The sequence below is a fragment of the Pinus tabuliformis genome, chromosome J (genome assembly GCF_031772625.1).
Source record: "Pinus tabuliformis cultivar Carrire ecotype Pingquan chromosome J, CPIR1, whole genome shotgun sequence".
Lineage (NCBI taxonomy): Eukaryota > Viridiplantae > Streptophyta > Pinopsida > Pinales > Pinaceae > Pinus > Pinus tabuliformis.
Genome location: NC_142295.1, coordinates 899,086,948 through 899,099,371, shown reverse-complemented (window position 1 = coordinate 899,099,371; position 12,424 = coordinate 899,086,948). Strand labels below are relative to the sequence as shown.

General features: G+C 34.6%; 1 pseudogene; it reads left to right on the top strand.

Moving 5' to 3' along the window:
* Positions 1 to 12,424, top strand: part of LOC149229588 (cytochrome P450 720B2-like) — a 44,100-nt pseudogene that overhangs the window by 30,675 nt on the left and 1,001 nt on the right.

Sequence of the window (12,424 nt, the reverse complement as noted above, 5' to 3'; positions counted from 1 at the left end):
AGAGGCAAGAAGATTGAAGAAGAAAAAACTGCAAATGAGGCTACTCAAGGTAAGGAGAGAAATCATGACAATGAGCAAGATAAAGAAAATGCTCCGAATAAAAAAATAAAAATGAAGTGAAAAAAAAGATAAAAAAAAGAGAAGTTGGAAACATGTTTGAAACAAGGGTGATAAAGCTAGTTATAAGGTAATTAAGAAAAAATATCTAAATCTACCAAGGTCTTTTCTTTTTTTTAACTGATATGGATCTACTACTTCATGTAACTAGACAAAATGTTTGTAATATTTTTTTGGAATGCAAATATATTTGTAATATTTCGATACTTAGATGAAGGAATTCAAATATTTATGTTTTCAATTTTATAATATAATAAACGTAGATATTTGTATTGTGAATTTTATAGTAAAATATATTCATATGTTTAAAGAGAAAGAAGTAGACTGAATTTTATATTATTAAATATTATTTTATATCAAATTAGTTATAATAAATAATAAAAAGATTTTAATTATTTATATATATATATATAATTGTTTAGTTTAATTAAATAATTGAGTGATGAATCTATTTATGTATCTAAAATTGTAATTTAATAGCAAGAAATCACAATCTTGCTTGAAAGTATATTTTCAAATTCCTAAAAAAATTATTTCATCAATTCATTATAGTGTAACATTAATAATATTTATATATAATTTTCTTCTCAGATTTTATGCTTCTCTGAGTCATGATATAATGTTTATATTTTCCAGAGAAATCACATAGACCCTCTGTTCTCTATGTGATTTCTCCTGAAAATATAAACAATATATTTTTCTTATTAAAAATCCACTCACTTTTTATACATTAATATTTATATATTAATATATTTTAAAATAATATGTATTTATATAAAATGACATAAAATATACTCATAAAATATAAATTTGTAATAATAATAAATATTACAAATAAATTATTTTAAATTAAATATAAAATATTATTAATACAAATTTAAAATTATATATATATATATATATATATATATATATATATATATTAATTTAAATTTGTATTACCTCAAAACATCAAAATATAATTATCAATTGTTCATGTTATTTCTTAGATTATTATAGGTGGTAACAATTTCCCATAAAAGAAATAAGAGGAGAAAGTCATACTAAGACAAAAACATTTACTATAAGGAAAAATGTCTATCAACTATGAAACTGTAAAGAGAAATGTCGTTGAGGTATATAGTAGAAAATCAAGTGTCCCAATAAGTCACTAGAGAAGGATCTTTAGCACTAGAGCCTAGAGATGGAAGTTTTACCTCACACAAGAGATGGGTCTCCATGTCAATTATGAGCATTCAAAGTCTCTAAGCATGATCGTTGGAATTGCTAGGGACAATTGATATCATTCAAGGTAGAAAATATGCCATACTCCTCCTCTTGGTTCTCCTTCATCACTACTAATGAAGAGTAATAGAGTTGAGACACCTTTTCAACCTTCCTCTAGTGTCATCAGGGTGAGGAACCTGATGGGATACCTTCTCAAGGATGTTAGAGTTAGATAAATTTTGAAAATCATCAATAAAAATGGAATTAATATGAGGGATCTCACTGCAAACATCAGAGGGGACAAGATTGGTACATGGTTGCATCCTCCTGAGCCTATTTATGGGCTTAATTTCTATCCCTTAGGTCCATGGCACCCCTCTGTCCTCCCCCCCAACCATCTCCTTGGTGGTTATGCATGTGCTTCCGAGGCATGCACCTTGAAAAAAAGGAATGCCGTGTGAAAATATTGGGGATCATAATTCCAAGGGAAGAGAAGCAAAGGTAGAGGATATCCAACAAAATGAAAAGGCAAGAATAGGAAGGAGGCTTGAATAGAAAGAGAAGGGAGAGAAGAAAGAGAGGAAAAAGAGGAGGAAGAAAACATCTAACATGACAATAGATTGAACCACATCCCACCATAATTCTCAAATCCAAAATCCAACAACTATAGAATACCAATCTGAGCTACAACCAGCAAAGATATGGGCAAAGGAAAAATGAACAAAGCTAAGAGTCACAGTGAGTATCCCAAATAGCACAACCCGTGATGACCCAACCTTCAAATGGTGGATGACGAAATATGGTGTAGAATCCACAACTATAGGAAAACCTAGCTGCAAAGGAAGCCACAATATCTTAAGAAGAAATTCAACAACACAACCACCTGTGCCCAGTAAATTACCATTACACTCTCTCCTTAAATGCTCAGTTGAGCAATAGTAATTTCCTAATGCAAATTGTGGATAGATCCAAACCACTACAACTCAATTGTCTTGAGCATGCATGGCCAATTCTAGAAAAAATACAAGGAAAATATCAGAGAAGGGAAGTGAATTAGTGTACAAAAGCCCCTTGATGCCACAAGGTTGTAGAGGAAATCCCACCTGCACCAGGGTAGGGACTAATTTACAACATATAACTCACATTAGGAGTGTTATGTATTTGGAGCTAACTTCAAAATAAAATCTTGATATATGCATAACTTGAATAAGAAGAGTTCACATCAATATGTATGTGGGAGGATGGCCACTCCACCCCTCATAAATTTTATGTGAGATGGTTGTGTGGTGAGCTTGCCCTAACATTGTTCTTCACCTTAACCAGAAAAAAATATAAAAAATAAATTCAAGTAAAATATATAATATTAATTTCATTTTAAAATTTAAAATAAATAAAAATTTGAAAATATTTTTTTCCTTATACTATTACTTTTCTTTCATCTTATAATTGAATTATTCTAATATTATAAAAGTGATTGATTACAATCAATTCCCTCTCTAGCATTGACTTTAGCGTGCTCTCTTCTAAGTCACTAACCAACTAAAGAAACTAAAGAAATGGAAGTCACTAGAAAATTGAAACAATTCTATATTTTAACATTTTTTTAATATTTATATTTTAGATAAAAATTTAAATATTTTTAGCATATTGTATTTTATAAATTTTATTTATTAATTTAAAAAATTAATATTTTTCTATTAGCAATTTATTTTTTATAATGGAGGATCCCATGATATTAATGATATATATTTTAAAATATTAAAAAAATATAAAAAATCAAAGAAAAATGATTAAAAATAAAATATAATTATTTAACCAATGAAAAAAATAGTTATACATCTTTAAAAATGAATATAAAAAATATGAATTACATCACAATCATAAATTATATTGATATATATTTGAAAATATTAAATTAGTTTTTCAAACTAAATAAATAAATATAAAAAATTATAAAATACAATAAAAAGGGATCTCAAACATCTTACTCAAAATATAAAATAAGTAATTTAGTGGTTAAATTTACGCATTAAATTTCCAGTAAGTTTTTCTGGTCTAATTTCTCTAAAATCTGTTGGAGACATGATTGCCATTACACCAAAACCCGCAGGTGCAGGTGTTAGTAAACAGACACATCGCTAGAGTTAATGGATCCACGAAACACACAGGAGCGTTGGATCAACACCTAACGAGGAGCACAACAATCTCCCCCCTCAACGCGAGCCAGGTGTGTTTCGAACTCGCGACCTTTGGCTCTGATACCACTTGTTAGAGACACGATTGCCATTACACCAAAACCTGTAGGTGTTAGTAAACAGACACATCGCTAGAGTTAACGGATCCACGAAACACACGGGAGCGTTGAATCAACACCGCCATTAACAGGAAGCGCAACAAAATCTCGTAGAAATTTATTGAAATCACAAACTTGATCAGTTACCGATGCACAATAGAAGTGCCTTGGGGTTTTCGAGGGTGCTAAATCCATATATATAGTCAAAAAACTAATTTAAATAACAAAAGTCAAACTTTCACCTGAAATTTTTCCTTTAGATTCCGTCACTAGAAAATCCAAAAAACCGCACTAACATGGAACTTTTATAATTAAAAAAGACTCATTCAAAAAAGAAAAGTCATTAAAATAAGGAACACCCTTAATCGTGAACATTAAAAGATAACCCTTGATCGTGAACCTTAAAAGCAAACACCATGCACCTTGTTACTTTGACATTCGTTACGTTGTCGTTTAGCAAAGGAATAAAAAAATGACCAATGGCACCTTTATAAAATCGATTTTGTATAAAATGATTGTCAAAGGTTGTATGCGCTCTTTCCGCTCACGAGGTACGCCAGTTCCAATTTTTTCACAATTATGTAAGGTTTTCACACTTTTTCTCCCCAGAAAAAAATCTGAGGTGGGAAGTGATGCACTGAAAGTGAAAATAGATAGATATATATTATATAGCATCAACAATAGATTACTGAAGTAAAATTCAAGTACATTTATCTAAATTTAAACAAACTATAACACAACAAAACTATAAACAATAGAATTAGATATAATGAAACCTCACCAATAGTGAAATTAATATCAACAACTAACCCCATTTAACATGTACTCAATCAAACTGGTATCAAGACTATGTAACTTGTACTTAGTCAAAGTGGCATCAAGACCATGCAACATGTACTTATTCAAAGTTCAAATTGGCATCAAGATCACAAGGTAATGTGTACTGGTTATGAATTATCAAGAACAAAAAAGGGAATCCAATGAAAGCAGTGGGGCATCGGAAGTGGACAAAAAATTTAGAATCGTAGGGGGTAGTTGGGACCAATTTAAGCCAAGGATAATCGAGGCATAGCATAGATGTTAGATTAGAGCATACATAACACACAACGGATTCATACTCAGATAGACGGCAATAACAGATAATAATTGACAAAGACAAACAAATGGAGAAACAACAAGATTACTCAATCAAAAACAGCGGAATGGATAAAAGAATCACTGGAGAATAGAAATAACTTAACATTACATAACAAGCTTGAGCCTTGGCTTGCTTTATTTAGCGAGAGAAATTACAAATTTATAGAGGCAGAAGAAGGATCTAGAATCCTGTATGTGATTCAGATGGAGATCTAGAATGATCTAGAAACTAATGGTGGTGTGGAGATCTAGAAAGATCTTATCTAGAAGGATCTAGAATCTTGCGTGAATTTGGCTTCACACTTAACATTCTCCCACTTGAAGCCAAATAAGAGTCATCAAGTCACACCGAGTCCTACCATGCCTCTACATAACTCATGTTTATTTCGTGGTAGAATCTTAGTGAGCATATTAGCAAGGTTCTTATCTGTATGGATCTTTTCCAAGGATAATTGTTCTTCCTCCAACACATGCTGGATCCAATGGTACCTTAAGTCAATGTGCTTGGTTTTTGAATGAAATGCTGGGTTTTTCGCCAAGTGAATGGCACTATGGCTATCACAATATAACACATACTTGTCTTGCTTTATTCCTATCTCTCATAGGAATTGCGGCATCCACAACATCTCTTTACAAGCTTATGTTGTAGCGATGTACTCTGCTTCTGTTGTAGAGAGGGCTACTATTCTTTGTAGCCTTGACACCCAAGATATTGTTGCACCTGCAAATGTATACAAATAACTTGTAGTGGACTTTCTGGTGTCCATATCTCCAACCATATCCGCATCTGTAAATCCTTCAAGCACCATCTCATCATGACCAAAACATAAACAATAATGACTAGTACCCTTGAGATACCTCAAAATCCATTTTACTACTTGCCAATGTTGTTTTCCTGGATTGGCAAGGAACCTACTCACTACTCCCACTGAATATGCAATGTCTGGTCGTGTGCATACCATGGCATACATCAAACTGCCAACTACTAAAGCATAAGGAATCTTGCTCATTTCTTCTTTCTCTTTGTCATTACTAGGACATAATTCAGTACTCAGCGTGAAGTGGGCTGCAAGAGGTGTACCAACTGGCTTGGCATCCTTCATATTAAACCTGTCAAGCACCTTCTTGATATATTTTTCTTGTGACAACCACAACTTTTTGTTTTTCCTGTCACGCATAATCCGCATGCCCAATATCTGTTGTGCTGGTCCCAAATCCTTCATTGCAAATTTGTTACCCAAAACTTTATTCAACCTATTGATCTTATTCTTATCATGCCCAACAATCAACATGTCATCCATATATAACAATAATATGATATACTTTCCTTGATCATACCTCTTGATATAAACATAATGGTCAGCTTCCAACCTCTGAAAACCATGTTCCAACATGAATGAATCAAATTTCTTGTACCATTGTCGACATGCCTGTTTCAACCCATAGAGACTCTTCTTCAACCTAAAAACAAGGCCTTCTTTGCCTTTTTCTATGAAGCCTTCTGGCTGGTCCATATAAATTTCTTCCTCCAATTCACCATGAAGGAATGCAGTTTTTACATCTAATTGTTCACATTCTAGGTCTAAAGCAGCAACTAGACCAAGAATGACTCTAATGGATGACATTTTAACAACAGGTGAGAAAATTTCAGTGAAGTCAATACCTTCTTTTTGGGCAAAACCTTTCACCACCAGCCTTGCTTTATACCTCTCCTTCTTTTTGTCACCTTCATGCTTAATCCTGTAAACCCATTTGTTTTGTAGAGCCTTTCTACCTTTTGGGAGGTTTACCAACTCCCAAGTTTTATTTTCCTGCAAAGAGTTCATTTCTTCTTCCATTGCTTTCTTCCATTCTTTACTGTGCTCGACTTTACAAGCTTCTTGAAAACAATTAGGTTCACCTTCATCAGTCAACAAAATATAGTTTGAAGGAGGATACCTTTGTGAAGGCTTACGAGGTCTAGAAGATCTGCGAACCAACTGTGGTGGTGCATTATCAGGTTGAATCTCCTATAAAGGTTCCTGCAAGATTTCTTGTTGTTCATCATTTTCCACTTGTTGTTCTTCATGCTCCTGAATTTGCTGTTCATTTTCTTGTATTGGTGGTATGTTTTCCTGCTGCTCTTCAAACCTGTCAATAACCTTCTTGACCTCCAACTCACCTACAGTCCTCTTGAACATTTCTGACTCATTAAATATAACATCCATGCTTCTAATAATTTTATGTTTGACTGGATCCCATAGACGATAACCAAAATCTTCATCCGCATATCCCAAAAAAATGCATTTCATAGATTTATCATCTAGCTTAGTTCTATTTTCTTTGGGAATATGTACGAATGCTTCACATCCAAAGATTTTCAAGTGAGAATAATTCAAATTTTTACCAGTCCAAACTTCTTCAGGGATACCGCCATCCAAGGTTGTAGTTGGAGATTTATTTATGAGGTAGCAAGTGGTCCTGACTGCTTCAGCCCAAAAATTCTTCTCCAAACCGAAATTGGACAACATACTTCACACCTTTTCCATAATGGTGTGATTAATCCTTTCTATAACACCATTCTGTTGAGGAGTACCAGGCAGAGTCTTCTCATGCTTTATGCCAACCTGTTACAATATTCCTTAAATGCATTTGAGCAATATTCTCCACCATTACCTGTTCTTAAAAACTTCAGCAATTTGTTAGTCTCTCTTTCAACAGCAACATGGAATTTTTGAAATATTCCAAAAACTTCACTTTTATTTTTCATAGGATATGCCCAAACCTTCCTGGATGCATCATCTATAAATGTTACAAAATATGATGCTCCTCCTAATGATTTGATGTTAACAGGCCCAAACACATCTGAGTGTACCAATTCTAACACATTTTTCTTTCTGTCATGGCCACCTCTAAAGAATGAAACCCTTCTTTTTCTACCATATATACAATGCTCACAAAGATCAAGATTGTAGGATTTCAAACCTGGCAATAAATTTTTATCAACAAGGATTTTTAAACCCTTCTTGCTCATGTGACCCAAACGCTTATGCCACAAATCTATTGAATTTCCTTCTTTTGTGACAGCAGCCAAATCTGATTTTCCTATCAGTGTCTTCAATGTGTATAATGTTCCTGTCTTGGGTCCTTTGGCCACAACCAGTGCACCTTTGCTAATTTTCCAGCCTCCTTTTCCAAAGTTTGTCGAATAACCTTCATCATCCAATCGTCCCATAGAGATTAAACTCATGCGCATTTCTGGTACATGCCTAACTTGTTTCAACAATATATATTGTCCATCTTTCATCTTCATCTGGACATCTCCCACTCCAACAACACTGCAAAAATGATTATTCCCCAAATGCACTCTACCATAATCACTGGGATTATATGAAACAAAACTATCTTTGCATGGGATTACATGGTGAGATGCCCCAGAGTCAAGGATCCAATCAAAGCTACTACTAGATGTATATACACATGCATCCTATGCTGAAACAGTAAACAACACATCACCATCTATGGCTACAGCAGTAGTCTCACCTTCATTTGTGCTGGATGACTTATGATTTGTACTAGACGGTCTTTGATCATTTTGTCCTTTCTTCCAGAATCGACATTCTTTCTTCATGTGCCCAGGTTTGCCACAATGAAAGCAGATGATCCTACCTCTCCTTGATTTTGATCGACCTCTCGATCTTGATCGCCCTTGCTAGCCTCGATCCATTCTCCTACCACGATCAGCTAGAGCTAGATCCTCTCCTCCCTCATTTTCCGCAATTGACTTGCATCACAACTCCTCATTCATTAAACTGCTGCTGACATCATCAAACTTCATAGTCCTTGTAGTTGTTGAAGTGCTCATAGCTACAATTAAATTTTCTCATGAACACCACGTTTCAACTCTAATCTCCACGGATCTCCACTTTTCAAACTCCAGCAACATGTAGGGATCTCCACAACCTTGTTTTTCTTGCAGCAACTGCCTTTTAGTTCTAGCATTCCTCAGCTATTTCTTGGACAGATCCTTCAACAGTGTGAGACGTAATAAGGTGCTAAGTGGCTTGCACAGTGGATATTCAACCTTACCTCTGATACCAGTTGTTAGATCACAGCATACATAACACACAACGGATTTATACTCAGAGACTTAGACGACAATAGCAAAGAATAATTCACAGAGACAAACAAATGGAGAAACAACAAGATTACTCAATCAGAAACAGCGGAATACATAAAACAATCACTGGAGGATAGAAATCACTTTGCATTACATAACAAGCTTGGGCCTTGGCTCTGATACCACTTGTTGGAGTCACAATTGCCGTTACACTAAAACCCGCACATATCAGTAAACAAACACATCGCTAGATTTAAGCACATGCCACGAAACACAATGAGAGCGTTGGATTAACACCGCCATTAATGGGGAGCGCAACAATAGATTGATTGATAAGCATTCAAATTAGTAAGAGATTGGGGATAGTTGCCCTCCGAGGAAAGCATTGAATTGGGGATCATAGCGGAGACTAGTGTTACGTATTCATGGCTGGTGGGCTTCGTCTGTTTCGTTCTGGCGATGACACTGCTTCAGCTCTACAGAATCGTGGACAGTCTACAATTTGCCTCCCCATTCCAAACGGTGGCCATTGATTGGAGAATCTTTGGGCTTCATGCAAGCGATTAATTCGGGTTCACAACCACGCTGATTCATTCAAGATCGAGAGCTAAGGTACTATGTTAATTTTAACGTTCAACATCTAGAGCTGAGGTACTGTCTTAATTTTAACATTGGCGCGTATTTTATCAAATATCAAATACAAGATGTGAATTATATATGTGAAGGCAAATTACGCAGGTATGGCGAGATATTCAGATCAAATTTGTTCGAAATATCTCGAATGATTGTGTCTGTGGATCCAGAATTCAACAAACATATTTTGCAAAATGAAGGCAGGCTGTTTCAATCCAATTATCCGAGACCTTTTCGAAATCTCATCGGCAAATTCGCTTTGCTTTCGGTGCACGGAGATCTCCAGAAGAAGCTCCACGGAATGGCCGTAAATTTCCTGGGGTTCGAGAAGCTGCGTTTGCACTTCATGGAGGTCATACAGAACCTTATGCACACCACCTTCGCCCAGTGGCAAGCCAAGAGGGATATCCATCTTCACGAGGACTGCCATCAGGTAAGCACAATCTTTATATTTCAGAAAAGCTATGCATTAATTAAAAATTCTTTAAAGACCTATTTGAGTGACTCAAGGGAAAGGTTAATATTATTAATAGCAAAATTAAGGATGGGATCACATCATCTTATATGTTAAACAAGGAGTTGAGTAGTTTCCAATGAAGAGTGAGAAGAAAGAACTTGTGTTTTTTAAATGAGTAAGGAATTGTTGAAACTTAATGTTTTTTTTAATGAGTATGGAGTTGTTGAAACTTAATGGCACTTTATCATGGAATGCCTTGCCTATTTGAAACTTAATGGCACTTTATCATGCAATGCCTTGCCTATAAAGATACAAGCAGTTGGGTAGTTCCCAAGAAAGAGTGGGAAGAAAGAATTTATGTTTTTTGAGAAGAAAGAGCAGTTGAAACTTAATAGCATTTTATCACGGAGTGTCTTGCCTATAAAGACATTTGTAGTCAGTTAGAAGACTTGAAAATAGATAGATAGGCTGTTAGCTATTTGTGAAAAAAAACCTTTACAAAACCAATTTTTTCTAACGAGTATTCACACCAAAAAAATTATTATAGAAAAAAACTTGATTGTATAATGTTTTGTTAGTTAAATATGTAACCTCTTATACTATTTTGGTGTCATTCGCCTCATTAACATTCTTCAGTTCATTTTCATAGCATTTTATCAAGGAGTGTCTTGCCTATAAAGACATTTGTAGTCAGTTAGAAGACTTGAAAATAGATAAATAATCTGTTAGCTATTTGTAATGAAAAAACTTTACAAAACCAATTTTTTTTAACCATTATTCACACCAAAAAAACTATTATAGAAAAAAACTTGATTGTATAGTGTTTTGTTAGTTAAATATGTAACCCCTTATACTATTCTGGTGTCATTAGCCTCATTAACATTCTTCAATTTCATTAACTCTTAGAGAAGCTATGCACTGTTTAAGCATTCTTTATGGATTTTATTAAGCATTTATCGAAATCAAACAAAATTGAACTACGAAACCTGCCTTTTAATACTGGCATCATCAGAATGGTGGTGAACTAAGTGTTTTCCGTTTAGATTGGTCGATTTGTCTGATCACATGTGATATCTGTTACAGCTTGTTCTGAATTTGATGGCAAAACAATTGCTGGACTTATCTCCGTGCAAGGAGACGGAAGAGATCGGTAAGGCATTCGCCGTTTTTTCTAGAGCTTTCCTTGCCGTTCCCATTAGAATCGCGGGTACCTCGTACGCCAAAGGAATTAACGCGCGCAAGAGCCTCAATGCTTTTCTCCTTTATTTTACTGATTACTAATTTGATTGGCTCTTACGGGATGAGTAATGGCTAGCATCGCTGCAGGCCAGAGAGTTTCTGATAAAAAAGATTAATGAGGGTATAAAGCACAGAAGGCAGCATCCAGAAGCTGTCCATAATGATTTCTTAGGAGAACTCTTGAAAGAAGACTTGCATTCAGAAGAAGTTATAGCAGATTTAGTACTATTCCTGCTCTTCGCTGGTCACGAGACCTCAGCCTCAGCGATGGTATTTTCTATCAAATTTCTCACAGACTGTCCCCAGGCACTTCGCGAACTGAAGGTGTGTACTCAGTGTGTAGGTACATGATGCAAATCTCTATTCTAAATAAAAGCATTTCATATCTTGGTATTGATACATTAACACTTGACTACACTGATGATGGAATACGCACCACACAGGAGGAGCATGGCGCTCTGTTAAAGAGAAGGGGGAGTCCAAGAAACCAAAAGCTCACTTGGGATGACTACCAGTCAATAAAATTCACAGAATGTGTATGTAATTAATTAATTAATTACTGCTTTCTTGACCAACCAAACGTAATTAATTACTGCTTTGTTGACCAGCCAAACGATTTCTCTTTGGGGACGGCAGGCATCCTTATCGGGCATTCAGATGGATATGGTTATGTAGGTCTGATTGCTGAATATTTGGTGAATAAGCAATCTGGATAAGCTCAAGATTTCTGTTTGATCTAGTTGATTCGCCGAATATTAGGCAATGAGATTGACATGGTCCATGTCTGTCTGATTGCGGGCGAATCAGTGATTTAGATAAGCTCGGGTGATAGGCTAATAACATTATTTTATTTTTTTAATTACAAGTTTTGTGACATATGTTTATATACATAAATGAATCGTAGATCATTTAAAAATCTATAGTAGCTTTTACCTATTTGTGTTGTTGGATGTAAACTAGCTTCAGGATTTATCACATTAGATTTAGGATTTGCTGTTTAGAATTTCGTGGTGTAGTTCATTCTCTTTCTTCATAATGAACTAGCAAATTTTAAATTTGGAAATTCTAAAAAGTGGAAATCTTAAATCTAATATGATAGATATTGAAGCTACTTTACATATCACAGAAGCTTAAATTTTGAAATTTATATTGTTTAAGGTGTAGTTTTTGAGCCCTTGAAACTGAAGAGAGTAAAGTAAAATGATGAGTAGTTACACTAATCTTTGATAAAAAATAATTATAT